Below are 22,592 nucleotides of genomic sequence, written 5' to 3'. Positions count from 1 at the left end.
CAGTTACAGGGCTTTCAGGATCAAGTCTCAGTCATACAATGGTTAAACACCCATCCCTTCACCAGTGCACATGATCCACCACCAAGAACCCCAGAGACCCTCCCTCCCTCTCCCCCTCTGCCTGTGTGGGTTTAAATAACTCATTGCTATAACACTCAATTTTTGACCAAACTCACTATTATTATTTGGAGTTTTCCCCCCAACAGTCAGACCTGTCAGAATGGTATCATAAGATTGTATGTTTTCTGTTGTTGATAATAATGAGCATATGATGTTGCCCGGTTGTGAAATTGGCCGCCCAGTTTTAAGTCCAGAGGTATTTCTGCCAGCATTTCGAGATTGGTTTTGTGCCTCTGGGATCATTGGCAGTTCAGGAGGGGGGGAGCTGATCGTGGGAGGCCATTGGGGTCTCATTTGGGCAGGAAGCAGGGCTGGTTCTACCTCCCCCCCCCCACATTGTGAGATTCCCCATGTGTCCCATCACTGCAAGCTCCTACCTCTCTGTCCAATTGGCACTAAACAGTGGTGGTTGCCATGCTGCTGAGAGGGGGAAAGGATGAGGACAAAAACCCTTTCCCTCCTGAGGCTGCATGGGACCGTAGTTTAGTTCAAAGTCCACGAGCGTAGCTGCCAGCAGCCGCTGGGTTTCTGTGCCTCTGGTACAATGGACGCTCAGGGGTGGCAGAGCCATTCCTGATCATTTTCTTTGGATATCAGGAAAGGTCAAGTGGCCAAACAGTTTGGAGAGATATCCCAGTCCCACAAACCGGAGCCATGTTAGTAGAAGCTCAGTGTCACCGGGACTCCATCTGGAGAAGGCGGGGACTCTGCACCTTCTCCGTCTGGCGCCCCGGTGTTGTTGGCCTGTTCTGGGGTCCGGAGCCCAAAGCAAAATTACCATAACAATGATCACAGCAATTTTAAAAGTTATCAGTAGTTTTCTTCCCTATAACATCTTTTAGAACTTCCTTTTCATTCAAGGAAAGTATTCTTGAAAACAGTTAACACGAAAAAATGCTTTATCTCTTAAAGTTATTTTAATTAAAAAAACGATACTTTAGGGGCTGGAGAGATAGCACAGCGGGTAGGGCGTTTGCCTTGCACGAGGCCGACCCGGGTTCAAATCCCAGCATCCCATATGGTCCCCTGAGCATGGCCAGGGGTAATTCCTGAGTGCAAAGCCAGGAGTAACCCCTGTGCATCGCCAGGTGTGACCCAAAAAAAGAAAAAAAAAAAACGATACTTTCAGGATGGTATACTTTACGAAGAGGACTTAAGGTCTTCCATTTAAATATCTAGGTATTTATCTCTATTAAAGATGAAATATGGGATGAAGCAATGGTACAGCAGATAGGGCGTTTGCCTTGCCCATGGCTGATCTGGGTTCAATCCCCAGCACCCCATACAGTCCCCTGAGCACTACCAGGAGTAATTACTGAGTGCACAGCCAGGAGTAACCCCTAAGCATCGCCAGATGTGACCCCAAAAAAGCAAAAAAACAAAAAAACCCACCACCACCAACAACAACAAAAAACTCCAAAGAACAGATGAAATATGTGATTACTGCAAAGACTATTACAAGAAAATTCAAACCACAAGAAGCCTAGGACTACAGATTTAACATTAGAAGACCTATGACAACACTTCATAGGAGTCATTATTTGTTAAATAAAAATCAGAAAAAATTTATCAAGGCAGAGAAGGCTCAGTATGAAGCACTGGTTGGGTACTTCTTTTTCCATCTGGCTCTCATCTTGGTTTGTGTGTGTGTGTGCATGTGTGTGTGTATGTGTGTGTGTGTGTGTGTGTGTGTGTGTTGGTTTGTTTTTCTTTAAGCTTTCATCTTGAATATACTCTACTACTCCAGGCAGGACCTACTGGAAAACATGCCATGGTTGTCACTATGAAGTACATGTGTTCATGCCAGGAATAGTCACCATTAATATGCAACAGGCTTGAGGAATTTATATTATTGTTTAGGTTATTTTAAATAAATATGAAAATAAAATTGAAAACAGTTTTTCAGAAAAAAAAGTCATTAATCGATTAGTATCTAGCTATAACATATACAGAGATCAGGTCAAGCCTTACTTAAAGAAGAGATGCAGAAGAACTCTTTTTTCCAGGGGTAGAAGTGGGACACAGGGCACACCCTGTAGTGCTCAGGGGACCATGCAGTGTGGGGATCAACCTGGGTTCCCATATGCAAAGTTTTTACTCCAAATCTTTGAGCCATCACCCTGGTTTCCTTCCCACATTTTTTTTTTTTTTGGTCAACAGAACTCTTGTTTGTTTAGAATGAGGGGAACTCCCAGTGGGCTCAGGACTTACTCCTGGCTCTGTGCTCAGGGATCACTCCTAGTGAGCTTGGGGGGATCATTCATGGTGCCAGGGATCGAATCTAAGCCGATCACACGCAAGGCAAGTGGTACTACTGCTTTGGACTCTGGTCAATAAAAGTCTTTTTTGGTGGGGGAACGGGTTGGGTCACACCTGGAGATGCTCTGGAGCTAGTCCTGGCTCTGCACTTAGGAATTACTCCTGGTGGTGGCCCAGGGACCATATGAGATGCCAGGGATTGAACCTGGGTCAGTAGCGTGCAAGGCAGACGCCCTAACCACTGTACTATAGATCTGGCCCCTCAACAGAACTCTTAAGAAAAACATTTCACTAACCATGAATTTTACAGCTAATATCAAAAGAACTTATTCTATTACACTGGATGATGGATCCTTCTGATGAAATATCTGAGTATAGGGGCTGGAGCAATAGCACAGTGGGTAGGGCGTTTACCGAGGCCGACCCTGGTTCGATTCCCAGCATCCCATAAAGGAAAAAAAAAAAAGAAACATCTGAGTATAAACAAATCTACTTTGCAGTGTTGGGGATCAGATCCATAGCCTCATGCAAACAAGGCACATGCTCTAAAGCAGACATCCTCAGCCCCTAGATATTTGTTTTTGAAATACCCTCTTCAGTCTTGAAATACAATTTCACCCTAGACATAGTTTTCACATAAGAGAATGGGAATGGGAAGCAGGGCTGGATCAATAGCACAAGGGCGTTTACCTTGCACGGCCAACCCGGCTTCGATTCCCAGCATCCCATATGGTCCCCTGAGCACCACCAGGAGTAATTCCTGAGCGCAGAGCCAGGAGTAACCCCTGTGCATTGCCAAGAGTGACCCAAAAAGCAAAAAAAAAAAAAAAAAAAAACAGAGAGAGAGAATGGGAAGCATATATATATATATATACATATATATAACATATATATGTGTTTATATATATATCACTGTCACTGTCACTGTCATGTCACTGTCATCCCGTTGCTCATCGATTTGTTCGAGCGGACACAGTAACGTCTCTCATTGTGAGACTTACTGTTACTGTTTTTGGCATATCCAATATGCCACGGATAGCTTGCCAGGCTCTGCCATGTGGGCACTATACTCTCGGTAGCTTGCCCGGCTCTGCAAGAGGGGCGGAGGAATCGAACACAGGTAGGCCGCATGCAAGGCAAACACCCTACCACTGTGCTATCACTCCAGTCCTTCATATATCTATATCTATATCTGTATCTATGTATATAGATATATATTTATTTATTTTTTAAGGGGATGGTTTGGGCCACACCTTGTGGTGCTCAGAAGTTTTTTCTGGCTTTTCTGGCTCTGTGCTCAGGAGTGACCCCTGAACAGGTGTTCAGGGTACCATATGTGATGTTGGGAATTTGAGCCAGGACCGTGGCCACCAGCAGCCACATGCACTATCTCGCCATCCCAAAGAAGTATACCTTATAGCTCAAAATTTAGTTCTCTAAAGCATGAAGGAATGAATTATGTCTGGGAAAGATACCTTTAAAAACAAACATAAAATTGAAGACAGGAGGGGGCTGGAGAGATAGCACAGCGGGTAGGGCGTTTGCCTTGCACGCGGCCGACCCGGGTTCAAATCCCAGCATCCCATATGGTCCCCTGAGCACGGCCAGGGGTGATTCCTGAGTGCATAGCCAGGAGTAACCCCTGTGCATCGCCAGGTGTGACCCAAAAAGCAAAAAAAAAAAAAAAAAAATTGAAGACAGGAGTAATAGCACAGTGGATAGGGCATTTGCCCTGCATGCAGCCAAGCAGGGTTGGATCCTGGCATCTCATAACGTCCCCTGAGCACAGCCAGGAGTCATCCCTGAGTACAGAGCCAGGAGTAACATCGCTGACTGTGGCACAAAACCAAAAACAAACAAAACGTTTTCAAAAAACAAAAAGTGATCAGTGATTGCTTAATCTTTGTATGTGGAAGTCTCAATAGCCCCCACCCCTACCCTGCCCCACCACCAGACCCAGGAACTGCAGAAAACAAAAAAATTAAACATCAGACACAAAATTCAGAGATCAATTCACACAATTTCACACCAGTTTATCACTGGATGACATCTGATGGCTCTAAGCACCTGACTTTTAGTATTGGTGAAATGAGAGCAGTCAGCAAATGCTGCTGCCTAGACAAAGGAGGCTGAGCCCACCCAGTCAAACTACAGACTTAGCAAGGAGAGGGGCAAGACTTTGAGGGACCCTATTTTCTAGGACCCTATATGGACACTGAGGAGGGAAGGCCTACTTAATGGCTTGTGGCAGGTGCTGAGAGTGGTCTCTGAACACCAGAAGCCTGGTAGACCTAGCAGGCAGCCTCCACCCATCAACCCTTCTGTCCAGCTCAGTGATAAACCCTGCTTCGGGTTACAAATCCTACCCTGTGGCTCAGCCCCTCAGAGAGGGAGCCAAGCAAGGAGGCCTGGACTTGAGGACACTCAGGACTCTCAGGCACCACCAAGTGCCGGTCCAAACAAGACAGTTAGAATCCATGTGGCTGCACATGGTGAGGTGAAGGAGGTGGGAGAGGAGAGCATTATGGCTAGATAAAAAGCTCAGCAATTTTAGCAGGAGTTGAGGTAGGCAAAACTTCCCTCATCCTTGGTGATAAGCCTAGACAACCATCAAAACCTCAGGCTACAAAACTTGCCCTGTAGCTCATGGGCAGCAGAGGAAGAACTGGCACAGTTTGGAAGACTGAGTCCTCTCCCTGCCTCACTGAATATCCAGGCAAGTCTCACTCTAAGATCAAGCTTCTTAAAATGGGTTGCAACCCCACGTAGGGCACATAAATAAATGTGAAGTCATGAAAATTTTGATTTAAATTTATGATTTGTTGTCAGTAAATGTTTGATTTGCTTTCCTGTTTTATGCATACCTGGGGATGCATAAAAATTTCTTGGGTAAAAAGAGATCACGGGGGCTGGAGCAACAGCACAGCGGGTAGGGCATTTGCCTTGCATGTGGCCGACCCGGGTTCGATTCCCAGCATCCCACATGGTCCCCTGAGCACCGCTGGGAGTAATTCCTGAGTGCAGAGTCAGGAGTGACCCCTGTGCATCACCAGGTGTGATCCAAAAGTAAAAAAAAGAGATCACTAATTCAAGGGGGGGGGGGCAAGCTTAAGAAATCCTACTATCACTGGTCACTGTCACTGTCATCCCGTTGCTCATCGATTTGTTCAAGCGCGCACCAGTAAAGTCTCTCATTGAGAGACTTATTGTTACTGTTTTTGACATATCTAATACGCATGGGTAGCTTGCCAGGCTCTGCTGTGCGGGCTCCATACTCTCGGTAGCTTGCCGGGCTCTCCGAGAGGGGCGGAAGAATCGAACACAGGTCAGCCGCTGTGCTATCTCACTCCAGCCAAGAAATCCTACTATAGGGCCAGAAAGACAGTATGGGTTGGGAGAAAGGGGGGAGTTGCTTGCCTTGCATGCAGCTGACTTAGATTCAACCCCTGGTACCATGTATAGTTCATAAGCCCACCAGGAGTGATCCTTGAGCACAGAGCCAGGAGTAAGCTGAGTGTGGCTCAATTCCAACATCTGCCCCCCCAAAAAAAATTAATACAAACCCCTACTCATCAAAAGCAAAAGATACCTGAAGTTATGCCAAAGAGTAAGGGTAGGATGATTGCTTGCATGAAACCCACCTGGGTTCAATTTCTGGCATCAATGCTCTGGATCAAAATCAATGCTCTGCATCAGAATCATCAATTCTGACATCAATTCTGGGTTCAATGCTCCCCTGAGCACTGCCAAGAGTAATTTCTCAGTGCAAAGCCAGGAGTAAGCCCTGAGCATCACCAGGTGTGGCCCAGAAAACCAAAAAAACACAGATAACTGAAATTGGGCAGGTATGTAGAGGATCTCTAACTATAGTTATTTATCTCAAACAGAGAATGAATTTGACCATAATAGGAGAGGGAACAGTGAGGGATTTCAAATACAGGTTCTCCCCACCATACCACCATTAAAGAAAAGCCCCTGACCTAACTCCATGAGGGTCCTGAAAAAAAATAAAAACATCAGCAAACCAAGGCGTCATGCACCTTCTACTGGAAAGCAGAATTACACACACACACACACACACACACACACACACACACATACACACACATACACACACACACACACAAGACAAACTCCTATCAAAACCAAAGGCTTATAGTGAAAGGTTGAAGTAGGTTCTTAAGCCAATAATACAGAGAAAAAGGCACACAATGTTATATTCATGTCTCATAAATCAAGACTTTCTGCTAAAAATAGCAATAGGAGAGAAAGATAGACACTAATAATTAAGAGAATAATCCTTCAAGAATAATATGGAGGATCCCAGTTCAGTCTTTGGTATCACATGACAGCCTCAGATCATCCAGGCATAACCCTGGCGACCTCCAATCACAACCAGGCATAGCACAGAGTGTGACCCAAGGTGGTTTCTACAGGACCCAAGAAGTGTCACATCTCAGGCCTTAGTGCCGGTCCAAACAAGACAAGCACCCTGTCCACTGCACTATCCCTTAAGCCTATAAAACACTTATTAGTATACCTCAAAGCAAAACTCCTCCATAGTATTCTTGACCTCCGGAGCCTAGCTATAGCCATGCTCAAGGCCCCTCTCCACACGTTCAGATGAGCCTCACGCATCCTCACGCAGAGACCTGTCAGGCTGGTTGGCCAAGTATTACCAGGAGTGGTTCCTAAGATGCCTGAGCAAGAAGAGAGAGAGAGAGAAAGACAGACAGACAGGCACACACACACACACACACACACACACACACACAGATTAATATCTATGAACCAACACAGATGGTACACCTATATAAATAAAACCTCCTTTTTTGGATGGGTGTTGGAATACTGTATGACTGAAACCTAATATCTCACAGTGATTCAATTAAAAAAAATCTTAAAAATAACAACAACGCCTTTTATGTTTTTGTTTTATTTTTAGGTGACACCTGCACTCATAGCTCTGCACATAGGGATCATTCCTGGCAGTGCATGGGGACCATATGTGATGCTGGGAACCAAACCTGGACCAGTCATGCAAGACAAGCACCCTGTCCACTGCACTATCCCTTAAGCCTATAAAACACTTATTAATATACCTCAAAGCAAAACTCCTCCATAGTATTCTTGATCTCCGGAGCCTAGCTATAGCCATGCTCAAGGCCCCTCTCCACACGTTCTGATGAGCCTCACGCATGAAGGTACCGGCAGAGGAACCCAGGTATATGGGACCTGGGGCTGAGACCTCCAAGCCCGCTCAGATCGGAACTGGGCCTCTTCCGCCCAGATTTCCCATTTTCCAGTCGCCAGGCAGTCACACCCAGGGACTGCCCCCTGCGCCGTGCAATCCCATCAACGGCCAACATCCAGAGACTTAAAAGCAAGCTCCTGGAAGCGCGTGGCCACAAAGCGGCCGAGAGACATCATATAGCCTACTTCTCCCTCTGGGAGAACCTGGCAAGCTACCGAGAGTTTCCTGCCCACATGGGAGAGCCTCGCAAACTCCCCATGCTGTATTAATATGCCAAAACCAGTAACAAGCTGGGTCTCATTCCCCTGACCCAGAGAGAGCCTCCAATGTGGTATCATTGGGAAGGACGAGTACAGAGAGTCTTCTAAAATCTCAGGGCTGGGATGAATGGAGACATTACTGAGACCACTCAAGAAATTCAACAATCAACGGGATGATGATGATGATGATGATGATGATGATGATGATGATGATGATGATGATGAAAGCAAACCTTTGACAGTAACACCATAACAGTAGATCTCAAGATACCACTTACATCAATTGATAATCATTCAAGCAAACAATCATGAAACAATGACTTTAAATGAAGCACTGACCAGAAAAATTTAACAGGCATAAACAGAAATTTCCATTCCAAGGAAAATGAATATATATACTTTTCAAGTGCACACATAGAACATTCTCAAGGGTAGATTCTATACTGGGACACAAAACAAGCTTCAATAAATACATGAAAACAAAATCATATCAAGCATCTTGTCTGACCACAATGGTATGAAGCTAGAAACCAACCACAAAAAGAAAGCTAGAGAAAGCCAAAAAACATGGAGATTAAATAACATACTTCTGAATAATCCTTTGGTAAATAAAGAAATCAAAAAGGAAAAAAATATCTGGAGAGTAATGGAACTGAAGAGATATCAGATTATAAGTGATGAGCAAAAGTAGTATTAAGAAGGAAGTTAAGGGGGTTGAAGAAATTGTACAGCGGGTAGAGTGCTTGCTTTGCATTCAATAGGGTTCAATCTCCAGTATCCTAAATGTGAGGAGTGATCCCTGCGCACAGAGCCAGGAAAAAGCCCCGAGTACTGCTCAGTGTGGCCCCAAAACTGTCACTGTCACTGTCATCCCGTTGCTCATAGATTTGCTTGAGCAGGCACCCTAAGTCTCCATTTTGAGACTTGTTACTGTTTTTGGCATATTGAATATGCCACGGGTAGCTTGCCAGGCTCTGCTATGGCCAAAAACAAAAAGAAAAAAATTTTTAAAGAAAGTTGAGGGGCCTGGAGACACAGTACAGCTTATGTATGCAGAGTACCTAAAAAACTAAAACTAGAGGCAGGGATGCAGCTTAATGAACCCAGGAGTGTGTAAGGTTCTGTACTCAATCCTAAGCATAACCAAAAAACAAAAACAACCAGAAATGGAACTGTAATATAATCCAGCAATACCATTCTAAGCATTTATCCAAAGGATAATAAAAACACTAAATCAAAAGAATTTTTGCACCTCTATATTCAAAGCATCAATATTCATAATGGCAAAAAATAAAGGGCTGGAGCGACAGTACAGCAGGGAGGGCATTTGCCTTGCATGCAGCTGACCTGGGCTCAATCCCTGGCATTCCATATGGTTCCCCCAAGCACCGCCAGGAGTAGTTCTTGAGTGCAGAGCCAGGAGTAACCCCTAAGTATTGCCAGGTGTGATCCAAAAAGAAAAAAAAATCATCCTTAATGCCCACTGACTCAACAAAGAGGTGCTATATATATGTACATATATATAGTTATGAAATATATATTTTTTAATGAGATACTACTTAGCTATTAAAAAGATAAAGTGTGGAGACAGAGGAAACTCAATAGTCTTAGGTAAACTTTGTATTCAGGAGGGCAAGTTTGATCCCCAGAACCACATATGGCCCCCTAAGCAAAGAGCTGGGAACAGTCACCAACCATCACTGGGTGTGGCCCCAAAATTAAGTTAAAATAAAATAGAAAGGTAAAGTATACCTCTCGTGACATCACGGGTAGAACTTGAGAGAGATAATTGTGCTAAGCGAAATAAGTCAGTAAGTGAAACACAATTTTGGGATGGTTTCACTCATGTGGAATATAAATAACCAAAACAAACTAGCAAAGCCCAACAAAAACAATTCTTGACTGTGAAAAATACAGTGGTTACCAGAGAGAAAGAGGAAGGAGGGCATGAGGAATGGGTAGCGAGGGACATTTTTGAGAGTGTGATGGAATGAAACTCTTGTGGTGGTTCTGATGAATCTTACATCCACATAGAAGTGGTAAACTGTACTGAAATTTTATTGTATTATAAGACAACTAAGTTTTGATTAAATCAATTAAAATTTTTATTAAATCAATTAAAATAAATTAAAATTTGATTTAAAAATTTAGCTTTATGAGCCAGGACAATAGTACAGTAGGTAGGGTGTTTGCCCTCATAAGATTCTCCAGCTCACCAGAGTGATCCTGAGCACAGAGCCAGGAGTGAGCCCTGACCACTGCCGAGCGTGGCCTAAAAAAAGGGGATGGGTAGCACAGCGGGTAGGGCGTTTGCCTTGCACGCGGCCGACCCGGGTTCGATCCCCAGCATCCCATATGGTCCCCCAAGCACCGCCAGGAGTAATTCCTGAGTGCAAAGCCAGGAGTAACCCCTGAGCAGCGCTGGGTGTGACCCAAAAAGCAAAAAAAAAAAAAGGGGGATTGGGGGGGGCGAAATCAGTTTTCTGATAAGCAAAAACTTGGATCATTATAAGCCAATTTTATCAAAAAACAAGGAAAATTTTTAAAAGGCAAATATGAGGAAAAAAATTGAAAACTCAAGGTCTAGAATAGATTGTACTATACTAATACTGAAACCAAGGACTCTAAAATAAGTCCCAGGGCCAGAGCAGCCAATACCTGTTCTAATCCTCAGTACCACAGATGGTCCGTTGAATACCGCTAGGGATCGCTCCCGAGCACAGAACCAGGAAGAGCCCCTGAGCACTGCTGGGTGTGGATCCAAAACCCCTTCCCCCAAATAAAATAAAAATAAAGTACATCCCAATCAGGATTATGTGTCAAGTGACAGCAGAGCGTAAATCTTGCATGTGTGAGGCCCTGGGTTTGATTCTTGGCCTCACATGGTGATCCAACCCCCACTCCCATTGGAAGTGATTCTGACAGCCTCTGAGCACCACTCAGTGTAGCCCCCAAACTAAAAAAAATTAAAAATAAATGTCACCACAGCTATTATAAAATTTAATCCACTTAAGCTATAACTGCTCAATAAGCATCTCACCTTGCAGCTCACCTTGCTTCCACTAACTCCTGGATTTCTTGGCATTTCATCTGGCATTTCTTATCCTCCAATAGGTCTGGCAAGTGCTTGTTGAAAAAGGGAAGGTGTACTGAGCTATAGGGGAAATACACTTTAGATCCTTCAGAGTGCTCTAAGATCATCACCAATTATTGCATTTAGGCTGGCAGTTGTGACTTACCTAGCAATGACCTGTAAAAAGTTGTGGGAAATTATAGAACTGAGTTTACCATGGTGGAAGAGGGAAGGCAAGAGATTTACAGGGGTGGGGTAGGATGAGTGGGGGAAATACTAAGACAATGGTGGAGGGAAATGGACACTCTGATGGAGGGTGTGATGTTAGAACATGTATGCACGAAACCCTATTATTAACAGTATTGTAAATCACAGTGCCTAAAATAAAGGTTTTTTGTTTTTTTTTTTAAGTTCCAGGAAATTGGGGCTGGAGAGAGAGTACAGCAGGTAGGGTGTTTACCTTGCACACAGCTAACCCAGGTTCGATCCCAAGCATTCCATATGGTCCCCTGAACCCGCCAGGAGTGATCCCTAAGTATAGAGCACCACTGGGTGTGGTGAAAAAAAAAGAAGTTCCGGGAAATTTAATGTAAATCAAATATTTGAAAACCAAATATTTGGTTCTTAAACCGAGGAATCTGCTATTTAAAGGAAATTTGTAAAGTCCTTTATAATGAGGAATCCACTCTCTTTTGAATGAACAAACATTTTATTATTCTGAATTAACTTTAAGCAGGAAAGGCCACTCCAATCTGGCTCCAATCTACAGTTTATCTTACCATGATTTAAACAATTCTATTTTACTCAGACTGATGTCCTCAATCAGACTGAAAGGAGATGAAATAAAGAGACACAAACTAGCTTCTGGAAAAATTTCATTGGCATTTCCTGTGCCCTAATTTTTAATTTCAGATGGCAAGAAATCCCAATAATAAGGTGCTGAAGCTCAGTCAGTACTCCACTGACACTGGGCTCTTGGTTATTGAGCTTTGCTTGTTTGATAAGGGATGGTTAATTTAAGAGTTCCTGGCTGGGAAGTTAATTGCCTAGGTAGTCAGTATATCTTGATTTGTTTGTTTTTGGGGCACAAAAAGGGTGCTCAGGGGGCTATATGGGGTTAGTTGGATGCAAGGCAAGCACCTAATTCCTTTTTTTTTTTTTTTGCTTTTTGGGTCACACCCAGCGATGCGCAGGGGTTACTCCTGGCTTTGCACTCAGGAACTACTCATGGCGGTGCTTGGGGTACCATATGGGATGCCGAGGATCGAACCCGGGTCGGCCGCGTGCAAGGCAAACGCCCTACCCGCTGTGCTATCGCTCCGGCCCCTCCTTTTTTTTTTTAAGTAAAAAAAAGTTTTACTGTAGGGGCTGGAGCGATAGCATAGCGGGTAGGGCATTTGCCTTGCACGCGGCCGACCCAGGTTTGATTCCCAGCATCCCATATGGTCCCCCAGCACCGCCAGGAGTAATTCCTGAGTAACCCCTGTGCACAGCTGGGTGTGACCCAAAAAGCCAAAAAAAAAAAAAAGTTTTACTGTAAAAAAAGTTTTATTTGGAGGTTTTTAGGAGGGAGAGAAAGTGAGAGAAAGTAACATGCTCAAGAGAGAATGTGGGCTTCTCCAAGGTGGAGAGAGCCCCTACAAACACCCCAGCATTAGATACAGAAGCATAAAAGTACTTATCTCAAGAGAGGAGATACGCGTGCATGTGCTCGGGCGCCACATGTGCTCGGCCATGTGGGCACAAACAACACATGGGCTCAGGCAGTATATGCTTCAAGCACCTTATTCCTTGTTCTTTGTTTTCTCTCTTCCCCCCACCCCAACCCTCCATAGTCAGCATATATTGAAAGTAACATCTGAAGCAACAAAGTTGTAATCTTTTATGAATTGGCACAGGAACAAGACTTAGTCAAAGACTCTGGGCATATACTAGGCATTTGTTAAGTACTAGTTAGTAGAACCTAAGATAAAAACATGACTCGCTTGACAAGTTTAAGGAGTTCTGGCCAAGAAGACAGCTTTGGGCAGAAGGGAAGACCCAGTGCAGCACCGACTTATAAACAGGAGTAAGCATGGTTATCATCCCTAGAAACTAGAGCAATAAGGGCAGATGGCAACCAACAGATTGATTTCATGGATTTAGGGCAGGTTGCCAGTTTTAGAAAATACAGGATTCCCAGTTAAATTTGATTTTCACCTAAACAATATTTAAGGCAGATATTACCAAATATTGCATGAAAAAGACTACATGACTTTTATTGTTATCTTAAATTCAAATTTAATTAATTGTTGTGTATTTAACACTTAACAACACTGGCAATTTTATTCTAAAGAGAGTAGAAAAACAGTGAATCCCAGACATCTTTACTACATTTACAATTTCTGAAACACTGTTCACAGAAATACTTAAGGAGTTTGTACACTGAAGAATATAACACATACACATATACACACTGAATAATCTACTTTCTTTTTTTTGTTTATGGGCCACACCCGGTAGTGCTCAGGGCTTACCCCTGATGCTGAGCTCAGGCATCACTCATGGTGAGCTCGGGGGACCAGATGGGGAACCAGGGATCAATCCCAGGTCAGCTATATACATGGCACCTTACCCACTGTATTATCTTTCCAGCCTCTCTATTTTAAGAGTGAAGTAAGATGTTGATCAGAGTCCCCTCCTTCTAAGCTACAGTAAAAGAAAAATATGTTTAGGACAGGAACTTAGCACCATTGACATTTGTGCAGGATCATTCTTTGGTGTGGGGCTCTCCTACACATTTCAAGATACTTTGCAGCATCCCTGGCTTCTCGATCCACTAGATGCCAGCAGCACATCCCACCTCACCCAACACCCATCTGTGACAACCCAAATGTCTCCAGATATTGCCAAATAGTCTGTGCAGATAAAACGCCTCTGGTTAAAACCACTAAATTAGGCAAAAATGGTCAAATAAACAGAAAGTGTCATATTCATTAGCCAGTGGTTATATAACAAAAGACTCTTGTCCAGGGAGAAAATTTCAGCTTGCCCGAGGCCCCTTCAAGTCCATAACAAGGATGAGAAGGCACAGGCATCTCAGCTAAGACCATCAGAGACCCTTCCTGTGCCAGGGCACAGGAGAGGAATCTTGGGGGAGCCAAGCCCAAGATGCTCTGCATGACAGTCATCACGGCAGGCAAGGCGTCGTCGCACCCAGCCTTTGAAGACACTCCTTTTAAGTTAACCTCCCTTCCAACTAAACTTTTTCCAAATCTCTTCCTGCCATTTGGAAGTCGAGTGATTCTCAGCTGAAAAGGACTGTATATACGAGGTGCAGATGGCAGCAGTTACGGTCCTCACCAGATGCTGCAGTCTCTAATTTGATTGAAAGGATATAATTAGACAACAGAAACACTTTAATGAAAGAGCAAAACATGGAGGGAGGGAAGGATTGAAGGCCCTTAACTGATGCCAAAACACCCACCAGTAATAGAGGCTTTGCGTCTGGGGAAAGGGAAGGGGAAAGCCCCTTAAAAGGACAGTCCCCATCCTGTTTATTTCCCCATAGACATAGGAATAGGGATTTTATTATTGTAGATTTCCACTGTATTTTATGTGGGAACAATCTGATTAAAACCAGAAGAGTCTTCGGAAGAACATCAAAGAAAAACAAATATGGCTTCTGTGGTCATTATTAAAAATATTTTTACCAGCCCAATAATTTTCTTTGAAGATGAATTTTTATAGATTGAACAGCAGCAAGTAATTTACATATTGTGATGGCATGGTTCACAATCCCTTCTATTCTAGAAGAGAATGGCCTTGGTAGCCATATATATATTTTTTTATCCAGGATGCCAAAGAATATGGATAGCCATACAATGTATCTACTTGGAAAATAGAAACCAGCAGACTTAATCCTATATGCTGATGCTGCAACCATTCTGAATCATCTTGAAAAGCGGTCTCTGCTGTTTTTGCTACTTCATAGCTTTCAAACTTTTAGTGTGAGTATACTGTTCTGGTTCTAACCAAGATTCTAACCAAACCGAAAGAAATCCAGCCCTCAAAATCTGAAGTTGGTAATGTGGTGTGACACGGGTTTGGAAGCGGCTATAACCTCCTCAGCCCACTAGAAGCAGGGCCCCACCCTTGTGGTAAATTGAACAATAAAAGTTTAATGCTTGGGCTACTTGCCAGGGATTAAATCAATGACAAGAGCAGTTAGAAGTTGGGTCAGGCAAAAGGGCAGCCCCAAGTGGGTCCTGCTCTGTGAGGGAGAGGCAATACTGCTGTGAGGTGTCCTAACAGCAATCCTTCCCAGCACCCAACTTTATTTCTTTTCAAACTGGTTCAAGTCCAGGCTAGGCAGGTGTTTACCTAGAAAGAGGATGAAAGGAGTGGGGAGGGTGAATTCCCCTAGAGAAAGAGCAGGCAAGTTTCTATAGTGTGGCTATTTGTAAGGACAGTGAACATGCCTCTGACATTTCTATAATCATCTTTCCTTGCTTAGTTCCAACTCAGGATAACGTCTCAGAGGTGAGGTCTGGGGAAAGTACTGCCATTTTTGAAGGAAAGGCACTGAAGAGAACAGTGATTTGGGGGGAAAGTGACCCAGCATGCCTCTCCTTGATGAATACATCCAGATTCCAGATATATGCTCAAGATCAGATCGGATCTGGAAGGAATGCAGGCATCCTTCTCTCACCCTTTGAGAAGTTGCACCATGCACTAGCCAGAACCAAACCTTCCAAGGGGTGTTGGGGGGTTGAAATCATCTAAAATCTTGTACAAGGAGGCTGAGAGCGAGCTCATGGGTCAGGGCACCTGCCTTGCTATGCAGCAAAGAGTGGTATTGACCACATGATTCTAAGCAGTACTATATCACATTGTCCTAGCATGAAACCCTCTGACCAAATACAGCCAGAGCCAGTTCCCCCTTTGGGCTCCCTCTCCCCCCACCAAAAAAAGCCAAAATACTTGCATAGTTTTCTAAGGGGGCACAGTCACTTCTTCCTATGTTGTCCTGATCCAGGAGACAAAAACTCAAGCAAAAGCTACAGATCCAAACTTCCGACTTCTCTCAAGTGTTTTGCATTAGTTGTTCCACAGTACAAACACAATCAACTTGGTATGTTTGAATGTTTCATTTTGTTTTTTCAAAATGTTTTAATTAAAACAAAATAATCAGCCATGCAAACATTTTTTTAAAGGCCACATAAAAAATGACTATAGAATCATAGAAATAAAATGCAATACTCTCAAAAAGTGACAGAAGTTGTTTTCTCTCCCCAGGACTTTGTCTAAGTTTCAGGGCTGATGCCACCTGCTGCCTTAGCTTTCCTTTGAGAAACAGATCTCTCAACAGTCTGTCCCAAGCAACATCTGCACAGCTGAACACACTGGGGGGAAAGAGGCAGGCACTACTTTCTTTATGTCATCCATAGTAAATCATCCTGAATTTTTTTTCAAAGCATTGTTTCACAAGTATTATTAAAGATATAATGTATATGTACGAAACCCATCCTCCAAGTAGCTTTTGTTTAAATTCTGGTAAAATATACATAACATAAAATCTATAACTGTAATCATTTCTCTTCTATGCCTCTTAAAACTAGTTAGTAGTAAAAAATAAAAGGTTCATTCATTTACCAAACTCATGCCTCCCTGTCACCTTTCTAAGCCAGTGAGTACTAGAAAAAAGGCAATACCTATGAATCTAAAGCAGTGCTTGGCCAAGTACACATGTGGGCCAAAGCTGGCCCCATACCTATTTCTGTATGACCCACAAACTCAGAATGGTTTGAATTTTTTTGAAAACAAACTATTATTTCCTGACATAACATTTACATGATTGTTAATGATTACATTCTGAATTATAAGCATAATTATGAGATATGGGAGGTATACAGAGTCCTTTAAAAACAAAAATTACATGGAATTCAAATTTCAGTGCCATGAAGAACAGAACCACATCTACCCATTCACATTTTGTCTACTTCTGGTCTACAAAGTCAGGGCTGAGTAACTGCAACAGAGAGTACGAGCTCACAGACTCCAAATTATTTATTGTCTTTGGCCTTAAAAAAAAATGCCCACACTTGGGGCTGGAGCAATAGCACAGCGGGTAGGGCGTTTGCCTTGCACGTGGCTGACCCGGGTTCGATTCCCAGCATCCCATATGGTCCCCTGAGCACTGCCAGGGGTAATTCCTGAGTGCAGAGCCAGGAGCAGCCCCTGTGCATAGCCAGGTGTGAACCAAAAAGCAAAAAAAAAAAAAAAAAATGCCCACACTTGACCTGAAGCAGTAGGTCCCCGGAAGTGAATGACAAGACAAGAAATATTTCAGGGATTCACTTCCTTATACTCAAACTGAATAGAAAACACCAGAAACCCACAGATGTGAATGTGGGGAAGAAAAACAACTTGTGTCCACCTAGCATTAAGAGGGGTCTCTTCTCACCCACTCTGAGTTCTCCCTACTTCTCCTCCCACCATGGTTCATGTGAGTAATGAATCAGCCTGGTGACAGTAACTGTAGACCATAAAGTACACCAAGTAGGATAAAGCTCCCCAATCTCCACCTGAACTTGCTCAAAGGTTTGTGGGGCACTTGTGGGCTGCTCATCCACAACCAAATTCTGAATGAACAAGAGGCCTAAACAAGCCTTGGGGATGCAAGAAAAACCCATTTCTTAAGTATTACCAGTTCCAGGCAACCTTTTGGTGACATGGTTAAAATTCCCAGCTGAAAATTAAAAAAAACAACACTCAAACTAGTTGTAAATGTTGTCAGACTTTATGTCCTATACAACTAAACATTGCTGTCTTGGGTTGGGGGTAGATATACTCCTCAGGGGTGGAGAGGTGGGACAATCAGGCTAGGAGGAAGAAGCCTCAGGTCAGGTGGAAAGGGGAGGTGCTTACTGCCTGCTAGCTTAAGGTAGTTTTCTAAACAATATGGACGTTCCTCAAAAAACTCAGAATTGAGCTTCCATAGATTCCAGCAATTCCACTCCTGGGAATATACCCTAAGGGCCCCAAAACAAAATAAAGAAAAGACATCTGCATTCCAATGTTCATTACACCACTATTCACAATGACCAAAATCTGGAAACAACCCAAGTGCCCAAGAACAGATGACTGGATAAACAAATTATGGTATATACACACAATGGGATTTCTTACTCAGTTGTAAGAAAACATAAGTCACAAAATTTGCTGATACGTGTTTGGATAACTTGGAGAGTATCACGATGAGTGAAATGAGTCAGAGGGAGAAGGGACAGACACAGAATGATCACACTCATTTGTGGGATATAAAGAAACATAGGAGAGGGGGCTGGAGTGATAGTACAGTGCATAGGGTATTTGCCTTATATGTGGTTGACCCAGATTTGCTCCCTGGCACCTCATGTGGTTCCTCGAGTCTGCCGGTTTTTTTAATTGCTGAGTGCAGTCAGAAGTAAGTCCTGAGCATCACTGGGTTTGGCCCCAAAAACAAACAAGAAACATAGTAGGAGAATAATGCCCAAAGACAATAGAAACAAAGGGAAGGAAAACTGGTCCTTTTTTTTTTCTTTTTGGGTCACACCCAGTGATGCTCAGGCGTTACTCCTGGCTCTGGCTCTGCACTCAGGAATTACCCCTGGTGGTGCTCAGATACGGGATGCTGGGAATCGAACCTGGATCAGCCGAGTGCAAGGCAAATGCCCTACCCGCTGTGCTATTGCTCCAGCCTCAGAACTGGTCCTTAATAGGTAGCTTTCCACAGTTGGGAGAGGTGCATTAGGCAAGGGAAGGGACAATGATAGGGAGCAGGTGTCACTCTAAGTGAGAATTGGGTGCTGAAAGGAGATAAAGTGATATGCATGATATATTTTCAGTAAAGTATTGCAAACTACAGTCCCTAAAAAGAAAAAGTACATGCTGGAGGTAGAGCCAGGCTGGAGGGTAGAGGGAAAATGAGGACATTGGTGGAGGAAAGTGAACTCTAGTGAAGGTATTGGAGCTGGGAACATTGTACATCTGAAATTCAATCATGAATAACTTTGTAATTCACGGTGATTCAGTAAATTTTTTTTGTTTTAAAGGTAACTTCTCAGGGAGATCCTGAGTGATTTTTTTTTTCTTTTTGGGTCACACCGGGCAATGCACAGGGGTTACTCCTGGCTCTGCACTCAGGAATAACTCCTGGCGGTGTTCAGAGGACCATGTGGGATGCTGGGAATCGAACCTGGGTCAGCCTTGTGCAAGTCAAACGCCCTACCTGCTATGCTATCGCTCCAGCCCCGTGAGTGATTTTTTTTTTCCTTCAAAGGGAGCAGTAGGCCAAGTAAGTATGGAAATCTTTGACCTCAGACGGCATCACAGGCTCAAAAATGCAAAAGATACTATATTACATACATTGAAACTATTTAAAACAATATGTTTTATCTTTATCATTTATTGCTATTGGCATAACAATGTAAAATCACAGGTGAATATTTTAATATCTACTTATCTAAATTAAATGTACCAACTTGATCTTTTTTATTTTGTTTTTAGGCCACACCTGCTGGGCTAGAACACTGAAACTGTCTGGCCTGGTTTTCCAGATATTGTTAAGAGTGGCCCCATCTCTGAGCACTTCTTGGGAGGACTCCCAAAGACTCAAAGTTTAAAAGTAATTGGTGGGGCTGGAACAGTAGTACAGCAGGTAGGGCGTTTGCCTTGCACTCAACTGACCCTAGTTCGATCCCCAGCATCCCATATGGTCCCCCAAGCACCGCCAGGAGTAATTCCTGAGTGCAAAGCCAGGAATAACCCCTGTGCATTGCCGGGTGTGACCCCAAAAGCAAATAAATAAATAAATAAAAATAAAAGTAACGGGTGAGCATGTCAGTTCACTTCACTTCCCAACACTGATCTTGCATATGGCTAATCCTCCTTTTAGGAGAGGAGGTCACACCTGGTGAAGAAGCTCAGGGCTTCCTCCTGGTTCTGTGCCCAGGGTTCACTCCTAGAAGTGCTCAGAGGACCACACAGGATGCTAAGGACCAAATCCGGATTAGCCGCGTGCAAGAAAAGTATACTGCCTGCTGTACTACCTCTAGCCCCTGTAAATGATATAACTGACAGTATGACACTCTCACTGTTAACTGAACCCATTTTTTTGTTTGTTTGTTTTTATTCTGGGGCCACACCTGGCAATGTCCAGGCCTTACACCTGGCCCTGCACTCAGGAATCACTCCTGGTGACACTCAGGGACCAAAATGGGTGTGAGAGATTGAACCCACGTCAGCCACATGCAAGGTAAATGCCCTAACCACTGCACTATCACTCTGGTCCCTGAATTTATAGGTTTTATGGGAACACATTCTATAGGCTAATGGGAATAATTCTAGATAAGAAATTACAGAAGAATGAATACTGAAAATAAAAAGTGGATGATAGCAAATGTAACTAGAGCAGTTCTATTCACAAAGACTTGATTGGCCCCAAAGGCAGTGAAACACCCCAGCAGATAGTTTGCTCTAGACAGAAAACTAAAATAGCTGAAGTCCTTTAACCCTTCCTATCTTTTGGTCTCCCCCTCAGGTTAGTAGATTCCAGATAGGAACCTATGTCAAGAAGCATATCAGCCCCGGGGCTTGGCTGCGTTTTTTTTTTTTCCTTGAAAAGTGAGTCTAGATCGAAATTCAACCTTTAACTTCTATCTTTCTTATCAGTTATGAAATAAAAGGAAAAATTTCAAAGGAAGAATGGAGAGAAGGGCAAGCATGCAGGACTGGCTATCCACTGTAATTAGAAGTAGCATGATGGGGAATGAGCTAACTGTTTTTATAAAGTCAGCATTCAAAAATGCAAACCACCAGTAATTTGAATATTACAAAATTGTGCAGAATATAAGCACCGAAATAATTTTTCCATCCACAAAATTTTAGAGAAAATTACAGTATCAAAAAATATAAAATGGCAAGTTTGGCATATCCTCAGAGTAGAACATATTTTTTTTTAATTGGAAAGTATTTTAAAACTAGTGGGTAGGCTTTAGACAGGATGTGATGCTGAAGACCATGTGGTATGTCCCTAAAATGGCTTCTGGAACTGAAAGAGACAAACATCACAAAAGTATTGATATACGATGATGGTAGGAAAAAGTTAGTGAAGCCCACTAACTTGGGATTTTAGATCACTTGTCACAAATCATTACACAATGATTATTTGTGTGTCCTTACCTCAGACTCCCAAATAAAAATGCACATCAAGGTTTCTGGTTCAAACTGAGAATAGCTTCATTCCACCCTTCCTAGCAAAAGTAGCTGAGGAGAGGATGCCACTTTCTAATAAACACAAGCAGAACTGGCTCATGTCACACTTTTCAGAACCATTTCTTTGCCCTTTTCAGAAGGGGCACTGGTTTATTTCCACCCCTACCTCTGGCTGTAGCAGACATTAAGTCCTGACCACACAGATGGCACAAGAGGAGCTAAGGGCTTACTAGGTTACAGTTATGTTGACATATTTTGGCTCTCATAAAGTTCTCCCTTCATTGCTCAATAGTAAAAAGGATCAAACTGGAAGGCCCCTAGAAGGCCTCCCATCACTCAGAAACCACTTGTGGAACCTAAGGTTTACAGTAGCACATGGAGCCCCCTGGTCTACTGATCCAGAGCCAAACATTGCCTTTTAATAGGGATTAATCAGGGTGGAAGCTCAGAGCATTCCCAGGGCAAATGAGGTGTCTAGCACTTGGTGAACTGGGAAGCACTATAAAAAGCATTAAGATAGGTTTACTGACTGCCTTCTCTGTGTGGGTGTGTTACCTGCAGCATGTCATTTAATCTTCACAACACCCGGTGAGGGAGTCAACATACCCCCTCCTTCACAGAGGAGGGAAACTGAGGCTCAGAAAACTGAAGCCAAGGCCCCACCCCGCCTAGTTAAGCCACAAGCAAGTCCCGGTCCACTCCGTGAATGTAAGTCAAGGAAACAATTCGGTGCATTCTTCCAAGAATCCCATCGTTCCAACAACGTCAGTGACGGGGATCTCATGTGCAAAAATACAGATTTTCCTCCGTGAGTGCCCTGTATGGTCTTTCACTTATGCTCAGATAACCTGTAGAGAAATGCAACTGGGCCAGACAACGCCCTTTTTTGCCTGCTCTTCAGTTAGGAAAGGTCTGTGCTTCGAGGCAGGGGGGGGCGGGTGGGGTGTGACTGTGAGTGTGTGAGTGTGTGTGTGTGTGTGTGTGTGTGTGTGTTTTGAGTCAGGGTGTGCGGCAGGGGTGTGTGTGTGTGTGTTTCGAGTCACGTTGTGCGTGTGTGAAGCCAAAGTGTGTGTTGTGTATGCTTCGAGTCAGGGTGTGTGTGAAGCCAAAGTGTGTGTGTGTGTGTGTGTGTGCGCGCGCACACTTAGAGTCAGGGTGATTGTGTGTGTGAAGCCAAAGTGTGTGTGTGCGTGTGTGTGTGTGTGTGTTTGTGTGTGTGTGTGTGTGTGGCCGCGAAGCCAAAGTCCCAGCTTCCAAGCTGGTGCTGGGCGGAGCGCGGGGTGCCCACCTCGGGAGGACCTGGCCTGGCCGGGGGAGGGCGGCTCGAAGCGGGATTGGGGTGCGGGGGGGGGCTCCCGGGGAAACGGAGCTCGGCGCTTCACCTTCCGAA

General features: G+C 43.7%; 1 protein-coding gene across 2 annotated transcripts in view; it reads right to left on the bottom strand.

Moving 5' to 3' along the window:
* KREMEN1 (kringle containing transmembrane protein 1) overlaps window positions 1-22,592 on the bottom strand; it is an 81,996-nt gene that overhangs the window by 58,545 nt on the left and 859 nt on the right. The gene's annotated exons all lie outside the window — the stretch shown is intronic.

The sequence above is a fragment of the Sorex araneus genome, chromosome 9 (genome assembly GCF_027595985.1).
Source record: "Sorex araneus isolate mSorAra2 chromosome 9, mSorAra2.pri, whole genome shotgun sequence".
NCBI classification, from domain to species: Eukaryota; Metazoa; Chordata; class Mammalia; order Eulipotyphla; family Soricidae; genus Sorex; species Sorex araneus.
This window is presented reverse-complemented; position numbering and strand designations above follow the sequence as displayed.